The sequence below is a fragment of the Nannospalax galili genome, unplaced genomic scaffold (genome assembly GCF_000622305.1).
Source record: "Nannospalax galili isolate Female #2095 unplaced genomic scaffold, S.galili_v1.0 scaffold16, whole genome shotgun sequence".
In the NCBI taxonomy this organism is placed as follows: Eukaryota; Metazoa; Chordata; class Mammalia; order Rodentia; family Spalacidae; genus Nannospalax; species Nannospalax galili.
Window position 1 is genome coordinate 1,494,500 of NW_008339910.1, and position 25,995 is coordinate 1,520,494.

Here is a 25,995-nt window from a genome sequence, read left to right on the forward strand (position 1 = left end):
AAGGAATTATTTTTAGGGTTTGATATTGTTTGAATGACATCTTTATCTGGTAATTTTAAAGGAATTATTTAGATTTTAACATCTTTTATATGGTATATTTTTTCCACCTTGAAGACAATTGTTTTAAGTTTTTACATTGACATATTTATGGATATTTAAAAAAATTATTTTCAGGTTTTTGACATTGTTTACATGACATCTTTATCTGGTAATTTTAAAGAAATTATTTGAGTTTTAACATCTTTTATATGGTAACTGCTAATTTCTAAAAATGACTATTTTAAATTCTTGTGGTTTTACATAATATATTTGTTAGTTTCTAAAGGGAACTTAAAGTTTTTCTAGCCATTTGCCTTCAAGGTGCAAAGGGAGCTGTCATTTTGTGATGACTAGACCTGTGAAGCATGTGGAAATTTGGGGTACTCCAGGGCTGAAACCCTACAAGAGACAAGCTACTACCAACACATAGTTACAACAATGAGAGTTAAAAACTAATAGTCTATTTGAGGGAGAGGCTTGAGACACCATCTCTACTGGTGTTAACTCCTCCCCTTTCTACACTGTGATTCTAAACCTGTTTTTTCTCTGGAATAGAGCTATTTCCCTCTCTGATGCTCAGATGCACTATGCTTACTTATGTACCTGCCCCATCATTCCCTGAGTGCTTTCTAGTTTTAATGTCAGGGTAATATTAATTGCATTGGTAAATTGTCACACACTATTTGAGCTCACTGAGACACTGATTCTGGAGATGGAATTGGCCCTCCCACTTCAGACTCAAGCCTATTATCTCAAGATGTGTTCTCCAAGACTTTTCCAGGTTCAGGTTGGCCCCCGACACTGTGACAAGGAGAATGAGAAAAAGAGAACAGCCTGAGAATAAAGTCACTATGCAATTGAGAACAGCTCTGGTGTAAATTAATTTCAACAGAGGTATTACTGTCTATAATGAAAGTAGCTAATGGAATTATTTTCAGTACTATTTAAACTTTACTTGTTCTTAGCCTACTATGTTAATGTTTCATTTTGTCTTTCCTGTCTCCTACAAGGTTTTATTATTCCTTCAGTTATTTGGCTCTTAAAAAGGAAAAAGATGCTACCTCAAATCTATATGGAAACTTAACTCTTTCGTTAGACTACTAATTACCTATACAAAATGACATCTAAGCTGGTTGGGTAAAATCCTATTTGTTAAAAGCCATTTTTGTTTTCAGTTTACTTTCACAGTGTTTTAAGATGTATTCATTTTGTTTGTCTACTTTAAATATGTTTTAGTTTAAAAATGATAAACCACAATCTCAACAAAGACTATATAATTAAATATTTATACACAGTCAATATAAATTTATGCTTCTTAAAATCAATTTACTTGGTATCATATTAATTTTTTAACTAAAATCTCATATAAACTAAAAATGTTAAATTAACACCAACATATTTTTTTTTCAGGCCAAAATATTCTCTCTTTAATCTACGACATGGTTCCTAGTAATAAAATATATAAATTAATTTAAAGGACCTCTCTCTCTCTCTCTCTCTCTCTCTCTCTCTCTCTCTCTTTTTCTCTCTCTTACCACTGCCCTTCTGGGGCTCTACTAAACCTCTACTAAACCATCACCCTTCTGGGTCTCATCTTCACTCACCCTCTACTAAACCTCAGGATCAACTTGTTCCACAAACTTCCCTCCCTTCTGGCTTACTGAGTTTTTTCCACTTTTCTCCCATCCCATTCCTTGCACTTTGTCTCCATCTACTAGCTGGTGGTGCCATGCTCTCATTGCAATGTTTTCCACTTCTCTTGCTTGCCTCAAAATCGCACGTGTGTCAGAAAACCCCTTCCTTTCTCTGGATATAGGATGCTATTTCCAGAGATAGGAACTTGCTCTACTTCCCGTCCAGGACAAGATCTTGCTTTTCCACTTCCTGATGATCTAATTGTGGGACATAGCCTCCTGGGAATTGGAAATACCTTGAAAATAACTAGAACCTATGCAACAAAAAAGGACACTTTCTTTTGGTGCCTGGTTCTCGTTGTTCTTGTTTTGTGTGATTGATGCCAAACCCCTTTTCCTCCTAGTCCCTCCCCATCTCTCTCTTCCTCATCTGCTGCTCTTTCCTGCCCAGACTCATGATCCTGCCTCCATTCCCTATGGAGAGAGGATTTTCTTTGTCTCTTGTCCACTTGGTTCTGTCTCTGCCTCCTACTTGCTTGATTGATTCTTTCTCTATCTCCTCTTCACTCTGTGAATAATCTGTCACCATGGGAACCACCCACTCAAAGTCTCAGTGTCTCACACCTCTTGCTTGTCTTCTTAAATCCTTAAAACAACTAGGACTCTCAGATACAATCAGGCCAAAATGCCTGAAGCTCCTGTGCACCACTGCGTGGCCTCAGTACAAGTTAGATAATGACTCTGTTTGGCCAGACACTGGAACCTTAAACTTCAATATTTTGAGAGATTTAGAAAATTTCTGCCATTGTAAAGGCAAATGGTCTGAATTACCTTACATCCAGGCTTTCTTTGATCTCTGTGCTAATCCCTCCCTCTGTGTCCCATGTTCTTACCATCAGGTTCTTCTGGTTAAGACAGTTTCACGGGATCCCAACCCACCAGGGGCCACCAGCCTTCCTCTTCCTCCCTACCATTTCCACCTCAGCTTTAGATCCTACCATAGCTGATGAACTGCCTCCCATTAGAAACCCATCCCCAACCTCCTTCTGCTCCCCAGCCTGAGGCACAGCCAAGTCCTCCCCTGCTCTCCCTTTGCTATACTCTCCCTTGCCTTCCATTCCAGAGCCCATCCCAATTGCCCTCCCTTCCTCGCCTCAAACCCCCTCTCCACGATCTTCCCCCTCCCCTCTTCAGCGCTCTGAGTCCATCACTCACTCTCCTTCCCCTGACTCTCCTTTAGTCAAGAAAATCCAAAACCTTAAACACCTCCTTGTCAAATATTCCCTAGTCTCCCTTATTCTGGCTTCGAGCTCAAATAACCCATTTATCCCTCCTGTATCTACTACTACTACTTCAATTCCAGACACTGCCTCTGATACCCCTGTCCCTGTATCCCGTCATAGACAGGACTCCCTTCCCATTTCTCCCATTCTGGCCTCTTCCTGGGACTCCCCTTCTCCCAACCCCTCTCCTATGTCTAGCCATACTCACTCCCACACCCAATCTCAACCCCCTGCCCATGGTATCTTTCCCCCTCCAGGAGATGGCAAGCATGGATGGGATGGTCAAGATCCATATCCCTTTCTCTCTTGGGCTTCTAGCTCACCTCAAACAAAAATTAGGCTCTTTTGTACTAGTCCTACACCCTTCATACAAGATTTTAAATACATCACTTGCACCTATGATCTAATGTGGACTGTCCTACCTCATGCGTTTCCAGATAGCCCTTACCACTTTGGACAAGCCCAGCCTGGGATTTAACTTCCCTAGACCTTAACCCCTCCACCATCCTACAATATGTAGATAATCTACTTCTTTGTTCTCCATCTCTCTCAGTCTCCAAGGCACACACAATCAAACTCCTTAATTTTCTGGGTACAAGGGATATAGGATATTTTCAGCTAAGACTCACCTTTCTCTCCCTGAACTCTAGTACTTGGGGCTCCTTCTCAAACCTACATCCTGCCGTTTAACTGTAGATAGGACAAATTACCTAAGGTCTTTAAAGCCTCCTTCCAAGAAGAAAATTCTATCTCTTCTAGACATTGCAGGGCACCTGGACACCTGGATTCTTAACTGCCCTCTAAAAAGCTGCTCCATGAAGCTTCCAAAGGGAACTCCCCCAAATCTGTTGACCCTTAGAGCCCATTACGGCAGCCTTCCACAACTATAAACACTCTTAAAGTCACCAGCTCTACCTCTCCCCAATTGCAAATGTCCATTCCTCTTCTATAGAACTAAAAATAAGGACCAGGCATTAGGGGTTTGGGGACAGATGAGGGGTCACAATTTGCCCCAGTAGGTTATCTCTAAACAGCTTAATACCACCATCCGGGACTTGCGCTCTTGCCTAAGTGCTCTGGCCACTACCGCTCTCCTGGCTCCAGAGGGAATTAAGCTCACTTTGGGTCAGCCAATCTCTGTCCTTCCCCCCCGACCAGCTTAAGGATTTCACTAACCCATACGTCTCTTGCCAATCTAGCTCCCTCTAAACTACAACTCTTCTATGTCACGTTTCTTTCAAAACCCCTTGCCCACCCTTGATTCTGTCCCTCCTCTCAATCCAACTTCCTACCTCCCTTCCAGTGAACTGCTAACTCACTCACTCACTCGTACTTGGAAACTCCTCAGGAACTCTCCTACCAGGACCCCCTAATTTCCCAAATCCCCTATCAAACCCAACCCTAACTTGGTTTATGGATAGAAGTGTAACTCAAACCCCAAAAGTGTCCCACAGACCATAATATCTCTCACAGATATCATTGAGTCAGGACCACAACCACTTGGAACCACGTCACAAAAAGCCAAACTGTGACACTCACCAGGGCCCTAATTTTAGCCAAGGATGACTTCTTCCTCCAACATCCCTCCCCTCTACACAACTATTTACCTGCCTTCACCTTTCTAAAGAAACTACACAGGGAACATGCTGATTGGATTATTCCCCAGGCTTCTAAAAGCCAAATTGACCACCCACTTCAACCTGGAGATCACGTCTACCTGCAAGTTCACACCCAACAGAAAAGAGTGAAGGAAACCCTCCAGCTCTTTTGGTCCTCACCTGGTGATCATGTTTACCCAGCTGTAGCCAGACTCTCAGGACAACCTGGTGGGATTCATCTCTCCAAATTAAAATGGGCCAAGGAACACAGCAAGTACCAGGCCACCAGTATCAGGTCTCTTAAATTAAAACTCTGGAACCCTACCTCAGCCATTCCCCACTACACCTACTCACTGTGTTTCTATAAATTTAAAATTAGACAAAGATAATATATAGACAACCTTAAAATTTCTAAGCTTGTAGCTTAGTCAACTAGTCTAAGCATGTCTAGTCAAGGTTTATTTAAGGATGTTGCCCAAGCTCTATCTACATAGCATATGGTAATTAATGTACCAGGCTGGTCTAACTAACCTTGTTGGATGTTTAATAGGCAGACTCTAAGGCCTGTGCTAATCTGGTCAGAGGGACTTAAAGGGACAAATTTTTGTTCCTTGCCCTCCAAGGTCAAACAAGCTCCAGGCACTATGGTGCATCACTTGAAATGTCCTGTAACTTTGGTGAGTCACCTGTCCTCTTGTTCAGAGAGGCCATGGAGACCCCAGAAGATGGACCTGAACCAGTGTCCAGTCTGCAAAGAGGAGGGTCAACACAGAGGAAACATTTCCTCCTTACTTCCAAGTGAAGCCCTGGTCAAGCAGGACCTTTTGACTTATCTTCACGAAGATGGAACTGGCAAAAGAAAAGCCTGAGGAGCCAGGGGCTCCCCCAAGCCCATATGACCCCTGAGGTCCAAGTCCTCATACAACCTAAGGAGTAAAAATAAACTGGTTTATTTGGGCCAACAGTATGGTCTTAAACACACAAAAGGAATGTATAACCAAAAATTAAAGTCATCAGTATATTTTAAGAGTTCAAGGGATTATACAACTGAGAAAATAGACATTAGTTCTTATGTTGTTTAGACAATTGTCTCTCATTGATGATTTTGTTCCTAATAAGACAATGCTACTCAGATGTAATGCTTCAAATCTTGGTCTGCAATACTGTAGTGTCTACCTACAGCTAAGGGAGGAAACCCACTATTTTTCTAGCCTAAAAATTTAAATGATGGCTAAATTTGTTTTCTCTCCCTATCTAGAATCCTTTGAGAGGTAACTGACACTGATTCTAGCCACTCCAACAGCTATCAAAATGCCTGAAAACAAATCCTGAGTTCATCACTCTTGAGTTCCACTCTGGCAAAAAAGAAAAAAAAAAAAAAAAAAAAGAAAAAGAGCTATTTCCTTTGTGCTAACCATTGCTCCTTGTCTATTGAGATATTTTCAGGACCAAAATCCAAAAACTAACTCTTACTCTCATACTAATTTTAATCAGTTGTTACTTTCCTTCCCTCCACATGTATACAAGTGACTGACTATTAACCTTTGAGGACCCTATTGAGATGCATGAAGAGGGAACCCCTGCTCTCTGATCCATACCTCATCCAGCCCTTCCCACATCGATCCTGTCTAGCAGGAAGTAGCAAGACGACAACAGCGCCCCTTATCCTATAACACAAAAGAATGGAATGTGAAGGTTCAGATAGCCCTGCCCTCTCAACAACATGGCCTCACAAGCCCCTGAGAAAATGGGAACTGAGTTGATAAGCACCCTGGTCTTTAAAGTCAAGAGAAGCATACTATTCTCCACCATTTGGCCAACACAGCAGGCTTCCCCTTTGAGCTCTAAAGAGGACAGGTTTTTACAGTCCTACTCTCCTACTTTCCCCTGCCCAACTTTTAAAAAAAAAATACATGTTCTCCCCTTCTGCAGGAAGCAGAAGCCTCCCCCTTTAAAAAGACCCCAGCTCAAGACCCAGGCAGACATTTTCCCTGCCCAGAGGGGAATCTGTTTCATGTGTTCCCTTGCTAATAAACTCTATTCTGATGGAGTTTTATCTGTGTCCTGGTGCTTCTTCCTGATCAACCTGATTCATCCATAGGCTACTTTATCTATCAAATACAAGGCTCATCTTGGGACCCCAAAACCTGGAACCCAAGGAAGAAGGCAGGGAGTTATAAGGAAGGGAGTGACCTAGAAATAGCTAAAGATACCTCTCAAGTTTGACCTTTAAGACAAAGAAAGGAAAAATCCATGTTTTAGCATGCTGATGGAGGTCTTAATAATCATCTTGTGCAAGAAACTATAGTAATTAGAAAATACTCCACAATGGAGCTGTTGAGACTAGGGAAGAATTTCAAACAAACAATGAAGGAACCTGATGGAATGGCTTGTATGAGCTGTTAGAGATATTTGATCATCGTCAATGAGGTTTCCATGGACATCAGGGGCTGGAGGACCATAGAAAAGGGATAGGCTTTATTGAGAGAACTAGGTATGAGGAGAGCAATGTATGACACCCAGTTCATTAGGCCATATAGGACTGAATTCGCCAGAGATGTAAAGAAAAACTTGATTTACCAGGATCCTCGAGAATGGTATGGCGTTTTAATGGCTTTGCTGAGTACCTTAGTGGAGCAGGATCTTTAAAGAGAGGCTTTGGGATATCTAGTGACTTAGACCAGCATGTAAAATGTGTCTATACAATAGCAGAGCAACCTAAAAGAGCTAGAAAAAAGACAAAGCAGTGAAAGAATTCCGTTTGCATCACTGGAAGGCAAATATGGCAAGATTTGTGTCCAGCCCAAGTACCTAAAGAAAAAACGTTTACAAAAAGCCAAATTCTGTGCTAAAGGGCTTCTGGCAGGCTTTAAAACCTGAGGTACCATTCCCAAAAGGCATACAGAAGATAAAAACTGCCACAGGGGTGGATAGACTCTCCCTTCCAAGATTAAACAGGGTACACTTCTCTCCTTAAAAAGATTATGCTATGGATGGAGGCAGTTTGCCCAGCCAGAAACTCCCCCAGCAGCCAGGTATGGTCAATGGAAAGACAGCAGATGTGGCTACAGTAAGGAGGTAGACCCAGGGCCTACCTCACCTGGGAAACCAAGAGTTGCAGCAAGGGTCCAAGGGGCCCTGTTCCTCTTTGGTCTTGTGCAGGGTCAGGCAGCTTGAGTCAGCACCAGTGTGTTTACCAACGTTGGAGAAATTCAGAAAGGCTATATGTAGAAATGCTAGGATACAAAATGGCTTCAATAAAAAAACTAAAGATAGTTAAAAGGTAACTAAGTTAGTGTCTCTTATCCATGCTATTGTACCCAACATATATCTGTTGAGCAAACAATTGATACAAATGAATAAACTCTTTGCATGCTGTGTTATACCTTGTTTATGTCTGATTTAGTATATATTGTTACGGTCTGTGTATTTTATAGATGTGGAATACATTTGGGAGGTCTCAAGTACACCTGAAGAAACAAGGGCCAGGTATAGTTGTGAAATTCTTGGGAGCTCTATGATTGGGTAAGGCACAAATGATGCCCACCAGGATGGTTGGGTAAGGTCTACAGCAGCCTGATCCCATAGATACCCAAATAAATAGACATCTTGCAAAAATAAAAATAAGGTCTTCCCAAAACTGTATAATTATGAAATGAAAATTCGAGTACTAGGGGTGGCTTGCCCCCCCTGAGCTGTGGGACAGGGAGGCCCTGCAGGCCATCAAAACAATAAAAGTTATTGCTACTAATGTTGATTGCACATGGGAAGAATGCAATAAGATTCTATTGCTGAAGATGCCACCTGATGTGAGTGTGGGAAAGCTGAGACTGAGCTGGAAGCTCTCTGCCACAAGACAGCTGGTGGTCATAGCACCAGGAGGTGCTTAGAAGAATCACAAGGGGAAAATGGTTCCCAAAAGTTTTGTTTAATGATGGACCCCTGTGTGCTGCACTATTGACATGGCAAGCAAGATATGCCTGCTGGTACAATAGTGCTCAACTAGTATATGTACAGCCAACAAATTTCTGATTGAATTTAAGTCCAACTTCTTGGGTAGAAACACACATCTGGTACCTCAATCCACACTCACCCCCAATGACAGAGGAAGTTGTATGTACCAGTGAGGAGGCCACTGCAATTATTTTGTTAGCTGGATGTGATGCAACTGTGAAGTTATCTTCCAAGCATTTGTTTATAGCCATAGTTTAGGTTATTACAGTAGTCAGTGTTTTTTAGATGTTCCTGCTACTATTCATTTGTCTTTAAGTAGGAGATATACCACTGAAATGGGCCAACAAGCCATGTCTTGGAAACAGATGATGACAAGGCCCAAGAATTTAGTATCTCACAGCAGTCAAGGTAGGATCATTTTAAATCTATGTCACCCCTCTAAGGCTCAGGGACTTTTGCTGAAGAGGATGGCGGAAAGAATGTAAGAGCTGGAGGAAGAGGTAAAGTGTAACATAGAATTGTCTTCCGACTGGCAAGTTAGACTGGTAAGCTACAGACAGAAGATTTCTTACCAAGCTTCCTTGCACCTGCATGCTTAGGATTATAAACTTGGCTGTGGACCTTCCTCAAGAAAAGGACAGTAGGGAGAGTCAGTCACCCCTCCCACCCAATCAGTCAGCCCCAACTTCATGAGGGCACAGGACTAAGGGTATATTAAGTGAAAAACACCATGAAGCTCTTGCCCTCACCATTTTGGATGGCTGCTGGAAAGTCGATCCATGTCTGGATGGGGGGAGGGCACCCACACTCTTGTAAGTAACCCCTCACCCACTGCTCTGTATGGAAGTAGTCTCTTGGACTATCCTTAGGACAGAATAACCCTTAGGGAGATTTCCTCCTGCTTGAGAATATATATATGCTCAGCCTTCAGCTACACACATACATCAATGTACACAATGTATATGTATTTTTCAGTAAACTTTTTAGTTAATATATTTCCCTGTGGTTTTCTATACCACCTAAGCATTATCCCCCTCCCAATTTAATCCTTCCTAATCTCTCTCCAGTTAAAGTGCCCTCCACCATTTTCACCTTTTCCAAACTCATAATCACACTAACCCCTACCACCCACCCCTTTCTCCAGTTCCTTCTTCCCTTTTACCCCAATTGTTCCTTTCCATTTTCCTTGGCTCCTTTGGTTATAGAAGGATGCATACTCACACCTAACAATTTGGAGCTAATTTCTTAAACTGCTAATGCATGGACAGCAATAGTTCTTTTAGCACACTTTTCCTTTGTTTCCACTGTTTTGTCCCCTTTGTATTACTCTGTAATGTGTTGCAATTTTCTAAAAGAAAAAAGAAAAAAAGAAAAAAGTTTAAAGAATTTCAACTTAAATTTTATTCATGAAATACTTTAAAATCTTTATAGAACATAATACTACAGTCAAGTCCCTAGAAAGATGAGCTATATAGAAATCTTATAAAACTAATTTAATTAATCAAATATATATGAAATAATTTTGTTGATTTACATACCAAACTTTATAAAACATAGGCAAAATATTTATGATCATTTTTTTCTAAATTACACTTTGATACATGTATAGTTCTTATTTTAAGTTTAACATGCTATATTTAAAACTTATAATTTTAAAAGTCTACCTTCCTAAGTCACTCTTAAAATCAGCACATGGAACTTATTCAAAACGAAGCAAGTTTGATTATTAGTTGAGAACTAAATGAAAGAGTCCTCCTCCTGCAACTAATAAAGTTTGTCTTTCAACATTAATAAATTCAGGGGATAGCTTCCCCTGAATAATGTAGTATAATAATGTAGTATCTGTCCTCAGATGAAAATCTCTTGCTAATAATGAAATTTTATTTGTTTAATAAAACAAATATGGATTTCAGTGTTTTGAAAGATGTGATATATAAATATTGTGCATAGACAGATTTATATAGATAAATGTTATCTAAAACTAAAAGAAAAGCATTTTGTTGTTTTGAGACAGGGTCTCACTATGGAGTCCATGCTAGATTCAGAATTGCTATGTAGTACAAGGAGACCTCACGATGACAATCCTGCCTCAGCCTCGCAGGTTCTGGAGTTATGGGTATACTCCACCATGCTACATCATGCCAGATATGAAGGGCTGTTTGGGTTCTGTGCAAAAGAGATATCAGTAGTAGTAATGTTTGTGATTGTTTCAACTCCTATTACTTAACATAATATTAAAAGTTTGTTTTATTCACTTGTATTCTACAGACTCATCTAGAGAAGAACATCCATTTTGGGGATGAGTCTGAAACTAGATGCCCCATTCCTGACTGGCTTCTCTTTCTTTCATGACGATATTGCCTTCAGTGATGAAAATTCAAACACTATCATAAACTGGCATCAAGTGCCTACAATGATCAAATCAAATAACAAATCCATAGAAAATTTTAAAATGGGTAATTTAGGTTACATTTCGTATAATTTCATATGAAGGTGATGGATCTCTAACAGTTACTGAAACTTCAGCTTCCAAGTCTCTGGGAAAAAGAATGACTCCAGAATAAATAAGGTATGTTAACGCCAATTATAGTCTATTGTTTCATTCATTTTGTATTTCATGGTTACCCTCTTCCTTTGAGTGTCCTTTCTTATTAAAGATGTATTCCTCATATTCTGTATTAGCTTTAGAGTTGAGAAAAGAATGAATTCCTGGTTCTGGCAAGAGAGCAAATAATTTAAAATACCATGAATAGAAAAGAGTATCATGTTCAAGTGATAATAGCCAAATCATAAAATATTACAATTTTAAATATATGCATGAAATAATTTTGAGAAGATATTACCTGTAAATAAATACTGACATCTTCAAAAAGATGTATCGAATTAAAAAAATTTTTACTTCATTTTTAGTTCTCAATATAAATATACAGGTTTATGGTAGATATATTTAAGGTAAATTGCTTGGTTTATCAGCCTCAATTCCTGATTATTCAAAAACTGACATGCAAAGAATGGGGATTCAGGTAGATGTGAACAAGAGTGTCTAGTATTTCCTTCTTTCATGGAGAAGGGAATATTGTCATTTCAAGCAACCTAAGCCTGAGATCTACAAGGGAATGGGCAGAACTTTCTAAGATATTAAAATCAAGGCTGTTAAATATGAAGAAGAATCAAGCACCCCAGAAACTCTGAGCTTACCCTAAAGCTGAGACCTGTCTTTTGCATGGAAAAGGGTGAGTGAAAAAGACTAACAGTGGAGACTCAATCAATTCTAGTAACAATAAAGTTTCATCATCATTATAGGTAAACAGCTTAGTTTAGAGAGCAACATGGAGCTGCACAATAGCTTTCTTTTGAAAGCAGTTCATATTACCTCCTTACCAAATCTCTGACTTCAGGCAGTTGTCAAGAAGTGAATTATTTTCCAAATTCATGCTGCTGTAGTTCAAAATTATATATTCCTAAAGTTAAGAATCTTCTGCATATTCCTCCACTAGAACCTGCAAACTTTCTACTGCTCTAGCACAGGAAGCTAAGAAAACACCAATGGTGCTTTTGGTATCTATACAGCCCCTGTCAGAATTTCCAGTTCCAACTCCTGATATCTTGCCAGGTGTGTTGCTTACTCAGTTCACTAATGGTAGTTCCCTACCCAGAAGGACCACCCAAAGTCATGGGTTTCTTCAGTCTTCTTATAGCATATGCAGCATAAAAATCCTTAATCATAGACAAAGATAGCACTGTATGTTGTGCTGGAACCAACCTCAAGTTACCTACCAAGTTAATACTCTAAGATAAATCTTCAAAGGAAAGTCATTTAATAAAAAATAAAAAACCCACCTAATAAAATTGGTAAACATGCACAAATCTTAATGTAGATTCATGATAAATTTGAAAAACAAAGGAAACTACATGTCCCCAAAAGAACATAAAACTCTAGGAACAGATCTTAAAAGAAATTTACACTAATGCCTGAAAAGTCATCTAGTCCAATGATTATAAAGAAACTCAGTGAGACTCAAGACAGCACTGATTTTCTTTTCTGTATTTTTAGTGTCTTTTTAATTTATGTCTATTGTGATCATTATTGTTTACCCATTCTAAAAAGGTACTTAGCTTCTTTTGCCTTTAGAGGTTATTAATAAATATCCGTATGTTGGTCATATGAAATTGTTGTACATTTTAATGTAGGTAGTTATTTCTATAGACTTTCATGCTAATTCTGCTTTTATTGTACCTTGAAAGTTTGGATATACTACACTTCTAACTTTCTTTTATAAAGTTTATATCATGAACAACACACCAATGAAATGGAACATCCCAGAAATGTGAATAAATTTCTAGACACAAAACTTGCCAGAACTGAATTGGGTATAGTGTACATGGCTGTCAGATTTCTTTGATTTGTTTTCAGATATGTGATAAGTCTTCGTGTTCTCTTCTGACCTATAAGGTTTCTGTTGAGAAGTCTCTTGTGAGACTACAGGATAATCTTTAAATATGAGCTGGTACTTTGATTTTGCTGCTTTAAAAATATCTTCTTGTTTTGTAGTTTTTATAGCTAGGCTATAGTCCATGTTAAATAATTTTCATCAGGTAACGTGTGTTTGGGATCTTATGGGTCTCTTGTGCCTATGTATCCATATTTTTCCCCAAATCAGAAGGGTTTTGGCTATTATTTCACTTAATGGTCTTTTTAGCCTTTTCCCTTATCTTTCACCTTTGATATCACCAGAATGGAAATCTTAGTTCATTTAATGATATCCCAAGATCCTGAACATTTTCTTCACTCTTCCTGGTTTTTTCTTTCTTCATTAAGCATAGTCTTTATTCTGCTTTTTTCTGGTAACCTGATACTGAATTTCTCATTCTTAACCATCTATTACTTTCCTAAGTTTGCTAGAATGCAGCAGTGATGCAGTTTAGTCCTGGACTGCTGCTTCTTCTGGAAACTTTTATTAATGATTCAATATCGCTACTTATTATTGATTTATTTAGGCTTCCTATTTCTTTATGGGTCACGTGAACATTTTCACTAAGTCCAGACTTTCAAATTCAAAGCTAAAGTACCATTTGTTGCTTTAATTTATAATTAATAAGCACTTATTATTTTGATGTGCTAAACCAAAAAAAAGTATAATACAACTCATGTTCAATAATTTCATATTTACTAGAGAGAAAAGGGAAATGAGAAAAAAAGAAAAGACATTCTGCAGGGGGAGACAGTAGAAAACAAAGGGATATTATAATGAAGAACTTTTACTGACATCATCATTAAACCTTGATATCAGAATAACTGTGATTTTAGGAGAAAATAATAATGAAACTAGTACTAACACATTTACAAGTATGAAGGGATTTTTTAAATGGACAGAAGTGACTTGTCTTTTGAAAGATATATCAAAAGCTGCATCTTCAAAGTTAAGCTAAAACATTATTTAAAAGGATTCAAAGAAGTAAGATGAAATGTGATAAATGGAGAATCTTATGGATTAAATTAAGAAATTGCTGTTAATATCAGATATCACCCTCATCAGAGTGACTTTGAAAATCCATCTCTTCCCATGACAGGTTGCATAAAATGTGGCTTAGAAATATTTTTCTGTGATTAGGTTTATAGAATTACATAATAGACTCAGAAATCACTTGCATCTGTGCACATGACATTTTATTTCATGCAAAATTCCTTTTTCCACCCAGTTACTTTTGAAATTGACAGCTCCTCCTCAGATTATGGCCCACAGATCATTAATTAAGTTAGTGAAGTTGAAATCTTGTTTTAAAATGCTGGAAAGGTTATATTGAATGAAGATCCTGTCATTGTCAGCAAAAGATGTCATAATTTAGAAAAAAGGAATTCTAAGTCTTTGAAAGAACTGAGGAAAAGTGTGGATAAAAAGTAAATAATGGAGGGAGGGTTGGAGAGATGGCTCAGTGGTTAAGAGCTCTAACTGCTCTTGCAGAGGACCCGGGTTCGATTCCCAGCACGCACACAGTGGCTATGAACCGTCCTTGACTCCAGTTCCAGGGGAATCTGATGCCCTCTTCTGACCTCTGCGGCATTGCATGACACGGGTGCACTCACATACATGCAGGCAATACACTCATACACATAAAATAAAAATAAAATAATAAAAGCCCTCTTGAAAGGAGGGGGAGTAAAAGTAAAAGAGAAACAAAAAAAGGAAAAAGTGAATACTGAGATGTATGTCAGCAGAGTCTACTCAAGAGAGGAAATGACACTAGCAAAAGTAAAATATATATACTTATATCTTACCTTTATATATTATCATTATATTTTACAGTAACAGGAATAAAACATGAAAGAAAACAAAAATATTACTATGCTCCTTAAGTTCTATGTATAACAAAATGTGTCTCATGTCATTAGAAAGGACAGTGACAAGACAAATCTGAAAAGTATACTAATTACCACCCCAAATTGGTTTTTGACAGACCATCCCAAGAATTCAGGAAACATCTCTAGATTAAAGCATTTGAAAACTGCTCTAAGAGAATTTCTAATTTTGTTGTTCGATGTCACCATTGTTTACCTGCCGTAATTTATGTTCTTAAATTATGATTTAAGGTAGAAAAGGAAACCACCTAATTTAGAGTGATTTCTCTGAGATGTTTCTTTGAGATGTAAATTAAAAACTTTTCCTTCTTTTCTTTCATTTTATCTTTCATTTTTCTTTTTTTCCTTAGCTTGCTAACAGAGATTTTCATATATGTTTCTATTCCTGAGGTCTAATTTTACATGTTGTGGTCTAAGAACATAGTCTGTATCATTTCTAGCCTTTGGCATTTGCTGAACGTTGTTCATTTTCCAGGATGCATTCCTTCTCCATGTTTCATATGCTTTAAGAGAGTACATGTCCTCTCTGCTCAACTATCATGTCTGAAGTTCCTCAGTCAGAGATTAAAAGTGTTTTAGGTCATCTGTTTTACTATTATCTGATTACATGCACAGTCATGTCAATTACTGAAAGTGACAAACAAGTCTCTCTAATTACAATTCTAGATTTGTTTATTTCTCCATGTAGTGGTAGCTTAGAACTCACTATCAAAACCAGGCTGGACTCAATTTCAGATATCTGCCTGCCTCTGCTTCCCTAGTGCTGGAATTTTATTTTTGTTGTTGTTGTTGTTGTTGTTGTTGTTGTTTTATGTGTGTGTGTGTGTGTATATATACTCTTTTATTTGAAATTCTCAACTCTTTTGGAGGTTTTATAGTTTTTATCGTTGTGTGGTGTTCCTTTATGAACTAAAAACATTTTCTTATCCTGGAGTACAATTTTTCACCTGAAAGTAATATGGTTAATCCATCTTTTTACTTTGATTGGCATTTGCTTTGTATATCTTTTTCCTTTCTTCCTTTAGTTTACTTTAAGTTACCAATATTCATGTGCATTGAGTTTCTTTTGTACAAAATGGAGTTTGGTCATCATTTTATTTTTAATATAAGTTTCTTTGTAACTAATGACTGTCATATCATTCACATTTAAATCTGGTCTTTAAGTGTTCGTATTAAAATGTGGTGTCTTTTTGCTACTTCTGTTTGTATCAATTCACCATTGCTCCCATTTTCTCTTTCACTGTCTTCTCTGATTCTGATATGGAAATTTTAATTTATGAATTTATTCATTTACATCGTTTTTGTGTAAGTGGTCACTCCAAAGTTTGCAATGTATATTTTAAAACCATCAGACATCATGCCAACACACTAAACTACTTAATTTATAAGGTAAAAATTGTTTAAGATTCAATGTGGTCAATTCTATCCTCTTGTATCATTGCTGTTGTGCATTTTATGAACTGAGTATATCATCTGGCTTCTTGTTCCTCAGTTAATTTTTTATAAAAGTTAGAGGCATTTATTTTACTTGTTAAGTACTACTACTTTTCAATTTAGAAATCATTTCTAGCTTAAAATTCTTATCCATATAATGGCACAGAATGCTATCTATATCAGCTAAGCAACAACTTAAGTCTCTTTTATCATTTTAGGGAAATAATTTACTCCCTTTTTCTCTCAATATTTGTGTATATATTTTTTTTGCCCTGAAACCTTAGTTTTATAATAGGTTCAAAGAAAGAAGTTATTTTACTTACTGCCTATATTGGAACTTTGTTGTTGTAAGTGGAGAGAATATATTCTTTTTCACTCTCCAAATTTTCCTGCTGAAATCAGAAGTGTAACTAATTTAAAATAAAGATAAATGAGAAAAATCAGATGGCAGTTGGGACAACCTATATTAAAGGAATATTATTTTCAGGACAAAGAGATTTAGTGAATAATTTCTTCTTCCTAATAATGTCACTGCTTTGGACACAGATGCACAAACCACACACACACACACACACACACACACACACACACACGCACAGGCTTCACACACATATAAGAGTCACTGACTCAAATAAAGATGCCTACCCCAGGCTCAAACACATATGCATATATCCACAGGGGTTTTGCATTTTTGCAATACCTACCAGCTTGTTGAAAATGTAATCTATAACAGAGAATGGATTTCTGACATAAGGTCTAACGTTTTTAGATTGTATATCGTTACATTGCTCCAATTGACCTCGAACTGGCCATTCTTCAACATCAGTAAGGGACTTCTGGCATGTGTTATCACATCCAGAATATTCATGACAAAGGATGTAAAGGATACTGCCGCACTTGATCAGGAGTAAATTATATACAGACTGACTATACCTAATGAGGCCCAGGTTCTTGATTCATGAGTGACAAATGAGGTAACCTTGCTTTTTCATATCAGCAGGGAAGGTTTTAGTAGAAATTTCTCATTAGGAATGTATTATTGTGCTTCAGAGAAGTTCTGAATGGAAGAGAGAGAGAGACAGAGAGAGAGAGAGAGAGAGACACAGAGAGAGAGAGAGAGACACAGAGAGAGAGAGAGAGAGAGAGAGATCCATACTGCATTAACTAATCAAAGATGCTATTTGAAATTGAGGTTAAGGGTCTCACATAACATTTTGATTTCAAGGCATTTTTCGTATTATTTTGAATCTTAGTATCTCACACCTAACTGAAGTGGTTTGTTTTTACCATTTTGATTTTAAATTTAAAGGAGTAAGACCTTTACAGAAATCATTGCCTCTCTTTACAGCATTAGTTAAATTTACAATTTTTTGTTTGCATATTTTAAGAGGAAGAAGGAGGATGAACTGAACTAAACAAAGAAAACATCACCTACCCACAGCTCAAGGACCATTACGGAAGAGGAGGGAGAAAGACTGTCAGAGTCAGGGCTGTTTGTGGACACAGGGAAGCAGTGGCTTTCAGGCCACTGGGATCTTGCATATGTGAACTTGTGGCAACGGTGGAATCAATCACAGGACTCATGCCAACTCAATTAAACAAGAGCCCAAAGGCGGGGAGAGAAATGGGTGGCAGGCTGGCCCTAGACTGACAACTATTAGACACTGAATGTCGCTGGATAAGGGAGTGTATGCATTACATATGATTTCTAGATGAGCTGACTACACTCTGGTGGATGAATTTACACTGAAACACATCTAGGTACAAATCCTTGACTGGATGGGACTTAAAGTGTATGGCAGAATATATGAGGTCCAGTGGGGAAAGCTCAATGAAAAATTTTTAAAAATGTGTAAATCACAGGATTTGAAATATAAGTATCAGTGAACTGAAAACACTTCACCTCAAAGACATTTAATGTGTAAAAGTCACAGAATTTAACCTATCAAGTCACAAGTTCAATGGAAGGTGAAATGTCCTGAATTGCATGAAGTGAAATGAAATCTTATCACCTCAGTGACATCATTCAGGTTTGTGTCACTGAGACTTATTATGAACCTTACTGTAATAGACATACCAATTCTTATCACAATATTAATACTCTATCCTTACAGTCTTATATTGGCTGTGTAGTTCTGAAACTAGGATTTTATTTCCTGTCTAGGATTTACTACAATATATGCTGTACTATGATTGGAATATTTAAAATAAATTTCATTATGAGTCTTACATAGAAGAATAATATGAGCTAGAGAGATGGCTCGGTGGTAGAGCACTGACTGCTCTTGTAGAGGACCCAGGTTCTTTTCCCAGCATTCACATGGTGGCTACGACCTTCCATAACTCTAATTCCAGGGGAATCTGATGCCCTCTCCTGATGTCTGTGGGCATTGCATGACATGATGCATTCATGATACATTGCATGGCATGATACATTCAGGCAGTACACTCATATACATAAAATAAGAATAATGAATACATTTTAAATAAAAAGAATAATCAGTTAAGTATATTAAGTAGTCATAGATGTTTGAATGTTTGCTGAATTCCTTGATTAATGGTTTATTACAGAACCAAATCTTGCCGTATTTCTGATCTTAAATGTGAATATATTAAATGATGTGACAGAAGCTTTTCAGAAATGCTACTTCAATAAAGGAGAACAAATTAAAAATGAATACAATTACCAGGAAAATTCATTTAAAAATAAGTAATATCTAATTCTCATTCAAATTTCTTAAGCAGTGGAAAAAATAAAAGAAAATAAACTTTTCAAAACATTAAAATATACAATATTGAACTGCAATATGAGATAAAAATTCTATGAAGCTAAGTAAATTGAAAGCAAAAGTCATTTTTTTGCAAAAGTCATTTTTATTGAACAAATAGCTAATTTATAATGAATAATGAACAGATTACAAAATAATCACAGCTAGAAAACAAACTAATGATGTACAGAAAAAGCTCAAGGTAATTATTTTCTTGACAAGGAGTTAAAGAACAACAGTGATGTTTACAACCTAACAGTACTCAACATGGAAAGCATTACTGCTACTGGAGTAGATGATTTGGTTATTGAGAAAATCAAAATGACAATCTTTTTCCAAAAAAGAAAAAAGAAAGAAAAGAAAGAAATTTGAATTTGACTGCTCAAACCTGTCTAATAAAAAGGAATAATAAGCATTGTGCCATATGATAAGAATATTTTCACTTAAAGAGCACTATTTTGGATATTCTTTTACTGTAAAAAATCATCTAAAAAGATTATTAAAGGCAATCAAGGTCAGGTTTAGCCACAGAAACATTAAAGTCTAGAATGTAGAAATAGTTCCAAATTCCAATGAGAATGAATGCTGATGGGGTATCTCAAAAATATTAGAAAGATGCTGTTTTAAAAAATATTTTATTTATTATTTTCATTTTATGTGTATGCGTGTTATGCCTGCATGTAGGTAAGTGCACCAGTGTCCTGCAATTCAGGCAAAGGACAGAAGAGGCTGTTGGATCCCCTGGAACTGGAGTTACAGACAGTTGTTAGGTGCCTTGTGGGTGCTGGGATTCGAACCCCGGTCTTCTGCAAAAACAGTCAGGTCAGTGTTCTTAACCTCTGAGCCATCTCTCCAGCACCAGAAAGATGATATTTCTTAAAAGGAAAACTAACTGTGTTAGTCAAACTTTCATTGTTGTTTTAAAACACAGAACAAAAGAACTTAAGGGAAAAAAATAAGAACAGCATGAGGGAGGACAGAGGTTTTTCACTCACAGATTCAGAGTTTAGAGTACAGCCATATCAGGGAGGATGTTATAAACAGAGCACCTTACCCCAAGAATTGGAGAGAAGAGAGGAAGGAGGGAGGGAGAGAAAGACGAGGAAGAGAAACCAGAAACGAGATCTTGCCCTCAGGAATCCACACAAAATGACCCACTTCTTCCACCGAGGTTCTTCCTCCTCAAGTGTACAGCTACTTCAAAACCAGCACCACATGCTGGAGACCCAACCTCCACCTAGCCTTTAGAAAACACTTCATATTCAAATTACAGCACTGTAAAATCTAAAAGAATAGAACTTATCATGCATGTAGAAATGAACCCGAGAGTTTAGCAATAACTACCATATAGTCAGAAAAGATTGCTGAATTTCAGTAGATATAGTGAGCTCTATATAATTTAACTTTCCTTGGTTTCAATTCCTGCTTCACAGCTCAGGGGTAGTTTTGAAACAGCTATCCACAGCCCAGCATCCAAAGAAACAAAGTGGCAGAAGAGCTCTTTCAGTGCTTTGTATACAAAAGATGCTCATTATATTTCTGATGGTTCCCTGAAAAGCTTCAAGCGTGATCGACTCAAAATTCGTTGGCCACATGCAGCTGAGATTAGTTGAATGACACTCAACATAAACTTGTAAGCTTATTTTAAAAATTTGAGGTTCTTTATGCAATTTATTTTCAACATTCAGTTGTGCAGTTCTCAAGTATGAACTTTGTAGATTACAAGAACTGGTAAAAATAGCCAAAGGTTAATGTGTCTACACTTGACCTCACACAAATGTCTTTTTAAAATTTGAACTCACATGAACTTGCTCAATGATAAAAGCTTCACCCAAAAGAATGTTTACCAAATATTTACTGTGATTGCCCAGCCCTACGATGATTAATGAAATTGGAGTAAATATTAGTTAACCAAAAATCTTCTAAGGAAAAACAGAAGATTGAGTTGTGTAATCAGGATTGAAAAGTGATGTACTCTTCAAATATATGAGGAAATATGTGTGCAGAGGTATGCCCATGTTGAAAAAAGATAAGAGAAAGAACTAGTTTCTCATCCCTCTGTTAACTTGGGTTTGTACAAGCAGAAAATTAAATCATACTTCAAAGTACTCAGTTAAATATTGAAGGTATGCTCCAAAATTCATTCAGAGTCTCTCAGCAATGACAAGGAGATTTGTCTGTTCCAGGCCTTTAAGGACATCTGTGAAAGCATTAAGATCATTATTATAATCAACTAGAGGCTTGACTGTTAGAAAATACCTAAGAAATAGTTTTTTCAAGTAAGTAAAAGAAAGTTATTTCCAGACAAAATTAATTAAAACATAGGGAAAGGCAATGAACAGAGATCAGAGAGCATATGGTTTCTGGAGTTGCATATTACATCACTTGAAATAAGAATATTTAGTTAAACATGATGGAAGAAAAGAACAGAAAAGTATGACTCACTTAAAACACACGTACTCACAGGATTTAAATAGTACATATATTGAATGTACCAAACATAAGTTTTAAAATAGCTAAATTAGTTTTTATTCAAGCAACTACAGGAAACTGTAAAAGTTACCAACAGTGCACAAAAGAATGTTGTCTCAAGCAAACAAGTATAGTAATAGAGAGATAGAAATTAAAATAAGTATCAAAATAAAATTTATATTTTCAAGGTAAAATAAATTAAAATACTTTCAGACAGGATCGGTAGCAGATTTGTTCAGACAAACAAAAACCAATAGTAAATGGAAAATGTTTCAATCCAGATTTTACAATCCCAGGAATGGAATTATTTTTAAAAATGAACAAAAATGAGTAGATCTTCAAGTATACCCATATAAATGTTATCAACTAATAAAGACATGTCAGAAATAGCATTTGGGAGCCTCAGTTATCACTTGCAAAATTGGCAGATAATGCAGATAGTAAAAGACAGATGACTTTGATAATGGTATAAGCCAACAGAAAAAAACACTCTTCACCAAACAACCAAACATACATTCATCCCAAGTGATTAAGGACTAATATCCAGAATATATAACAATTAAGTCCATAAGTTATGCCTCAACCAATTCAAAACGACTGATATACAGATCATGTGCTGTAGTGAAGTGCATATCTGTATCAGCCCCAGAACAAAATTTGGGAGACTCTTAAATATGTGGTAAACAACACATTCTTAAGTGAACTAAGATTGGTGAAAGATTACAAATGAATATACCTTACTGAGGCTTCTGTCTATGGTAATACGGAACTTTATAGCTGTAAATACCTGTAATGAAAAGGAAAGATTTCAAATCAAAGACCTACCCTAATTTTCTTTTTGAAAAAAAAAAGTATTTATACTTTTGTGTGTATTAGGGGAGGGTGGGGAAATGGGGGCACATGGATTGGGGTGGGAGGAGGGAGACTAGATGGTGTGAGAGAGAGGAGAGATGAATGGAGCTTGCTTGGATGCCATAGGAAGGCAATGGGAAATGTGTTGGCTTGGTAGTCCCCTGACCAATACAAATACGGTGTCTGAAAGTTAGTGCATATGTATACCTGGGGACTGTATGGTAAGCGGTACAGTCCCAGACAAGAGAGACCCTCATTCTAGTGGTTTGTCAGAGTAGTTCAATGACTTCCAAAATAGCACAGGCTATTGCCAGAGCTCTTGGTTATCTCCCAGAACTCGAAGGTAAGCCCCTGCTGCTTGGAACAATGGAGCAGGAACTGACCTGGAAATCTTTTCTCTGAAGACTGGCTCTGTTCTCATAGTTCTAGAGGATACTATGTAAGCTGCTAAGGGAGAAAAATCAATCAATGGTCCAACCCCAGCTGTAAAGCTTAATAACCACAATGACTAGCACAGCAAACTATATATTGGTACAGTAATGGAACTTTTATGTAGGGGGTAATCAATAGTTATCTAAGTGGACTTAAAGTCCTCTCAGTGGGATGGAGCTCTGGGTGCCACTGTAAATATAGTCATGGTCCATTTCAGTCCTAAAACCTAATAACCATAACGACTGACACAGCAAACTACCTACTGGTGTACTAGTGTCACTGTTATTTGGGGGGTAATCAACAACTATCTAATTGAACTTAAAGCCATGTCAATGGGAGTGAACTCATGGGTGGCACCGAAATTACAGTCAAATATATGTTTCTAGAGGTTATAGATTCCATAAAAAGACATTTCTGTGTCATATCTCTAGACAAGTAAGGGAATATTTGAGTAACTGTACTCCAAAAATATTAGAAAATGACAAATTTCTAGCAAGAAACATAATATAAAAACTGACTTAAGGAAAACAAGAGTGTTGCAAGGGCAGCTCTGGTAAAGTCCTTGCTGGCATATTATGAGGACATATGTGTTACCTCCAGAATACAAAACAATGTCAGGCATGGTGGCCCACCCTTTTAATATCAGCACTGTGGAAGTGGAGGCAAGCACACACATAGGTTCATTGGCTAGCTTAGCCCATTTGGAAGTTTCAGGTGCATGAGACCATCTAAATACAGCTCTTCTCTTTACTTGTTACCCTGCCTTAGGTATTACAATAGTCCAATGGAAAACAGTCTAATTCAGTTTCAAAATAGAAAACATTGAAAATACAGTAAAATCTCAGACACTGGACAATGTGATTAAATAATAGGACAATAATTTTACTTATCATTAATGCATTATGAAACTACAGAAACTGAATATTTTACCTTTAGTAAATATTAATGAGAATGTGGCAAACATACATTTAAATCATAAAATATGTGATTAAAATTAATGTAAATATCTTGTTATAAATTCAAAATTCTTTTGTGTTTTAGCATCCTAATTCTAAACTGGTACTCACTATAAGCCCACTCTCAAAGGGTGTTTTGGGAGTGTTGATGGTGTACTCATAGAATAAGTCAAAGAACTTGAAAAGTCCAGAAACTCTTGGCAGATTCTTAAAAAAATAGTTTATGATCAGATATTTTATAATTGGAATAGTTGTTTTTTTAAAATCAGTCCAATTCTTTGCTAAATAACAAGGAAAAATCAATATGATTTTACCATTATTTGATTGTTGATTGTTCAATAGAACATTTAGAATATTTGAAAGGGTTTACATGTATTTTTCAATGTAAGAACTATTGGCACGTGTAACTTCACAAATTTTACATGAAATTACTGAAAAACTGTGTGTTCCACACTCACATAATGATTTGAGGAATGACCTAAGATAGAAACTAATATAACAAATATAAATTATCTTTTGAGAAAATGGAAAATATATAACATGGATGAATATTTTTACAGTTTCCATTTGATAAAATTTCTTAACATTTATCTAGTTGTCTCTACTTCAAAAGCATGAATATGGTCAACTGGTTTGAATGTAGTCACAGAAAATAATAAAAGCTAACTCAGGCATCAATCCATATTGGAATGTGTTCTGTTTTCTAAGCAATCTATTGAGTATTCACGTTGGAAAGAGAAATTAGTTCCAAATTTTGGTAAAGATAACAAAACCTAGATATTATCAATATAATGTTTTGAATTACATGACAGATTTATACACAGATTTTAGAATATATGAAAAGTATTATTGAAAATGAAGAGATGATGGATGAATTCACAAGGAATGAGTTCTCATCCAAGACAAACCATAGTTGAGTGGGAATAGGTTTTGTGGAATTACACCAGGCCACTAATGAAGAGTGTACAAAATACACAGAGGTACAAGAATCATGTATATTCTATGGAGTAAAGTGCTTGTACATCTTGGGCATGATGCTAAGAACAAAAAAGGAGAAAATATAATCCTGGAAAATAAGGAATGAAAAGAACTTAAGGGAAGCTCAAGAACTTTTGAAAGGTAAAATACCCATTTTCCCCCTTAGATATACAGTATTTCGGAAAATGTCCAGAACTGTTACCAATGTGGAATAATCTGAGCATGATTCCATGTAGAGCATTAGCCTAGGAACATATGCCCTTAAAACATAAATGTGAAAGGTCAAGAAGCACTTTCTATTGACAAGATAATGAGGGCAGAACAGACAACTGTCTACTCTATCAAGCCTACCAGAGAAATATCTGCTATTTTTCTATTGATGTTGTGCTGTGTCAAGTGTTTCTGGTATATTCAAGTGGGAAGTTTCTGATAATAGATATTTACCATGACTAATTTTAGATATCCGTCACTATCTAGCCTCTAAACCATTTGGGGGATGAAACAGGGAAATGTACATTCTTTTAGCTATGTGTTTGTACCAAAATGTGGAATTTTCCATAAAATTTTATTGTACACAAAATGACATTAAATATTTAAGAAAAATAAATAATCACTACTTTAATAGTATAACTGACTATAAAATGATGAGTTTGTCTTAGTCAATTTTGTGAAAGTGATAAATTGATGTTTACGTGAAATAGGTGACTACTAGTAAGGGGAAAAGCTCCAAATGGATATCCAGGGGCTGTAGAAACCATGAACACTAAAAAGCAATGCCATCCTTCCAAACCCTGTTTGGGCACTGTCGTTATCTCTGGAAGTTTACAAAAGTAAACATTCTGAAATCAATCCCTTACAATTATGGTGAATAATATTGGACAGTGTCCCTTGAATTTGTATTTTTACTGAGTAACGAGATGACAGTAATGTAACATATATGTAGAGTGTTATGGAAGAAACACAACTCCTCTTTGGCTCTTATCTGAAATAACAGGTAGTGAGTTTTATATCTTCAGTATAGAGCTGATACCTAATATATCCATGGAGACACTTGTCTAATCTAGATCTCAAACAAATATCCACTTTACTCAGACCTCAAAGTTAAGAGGAGATAGGGAGCTCCTCAACTAGAATTTATTACAAAGAGCTAATTAGATACAGGTACTTTTTCAAGGCAGCAGAGGAGGTGTAATGCTTTACAATGAACTTTGTAAAGCTATAGTACAAAGGTAGTATG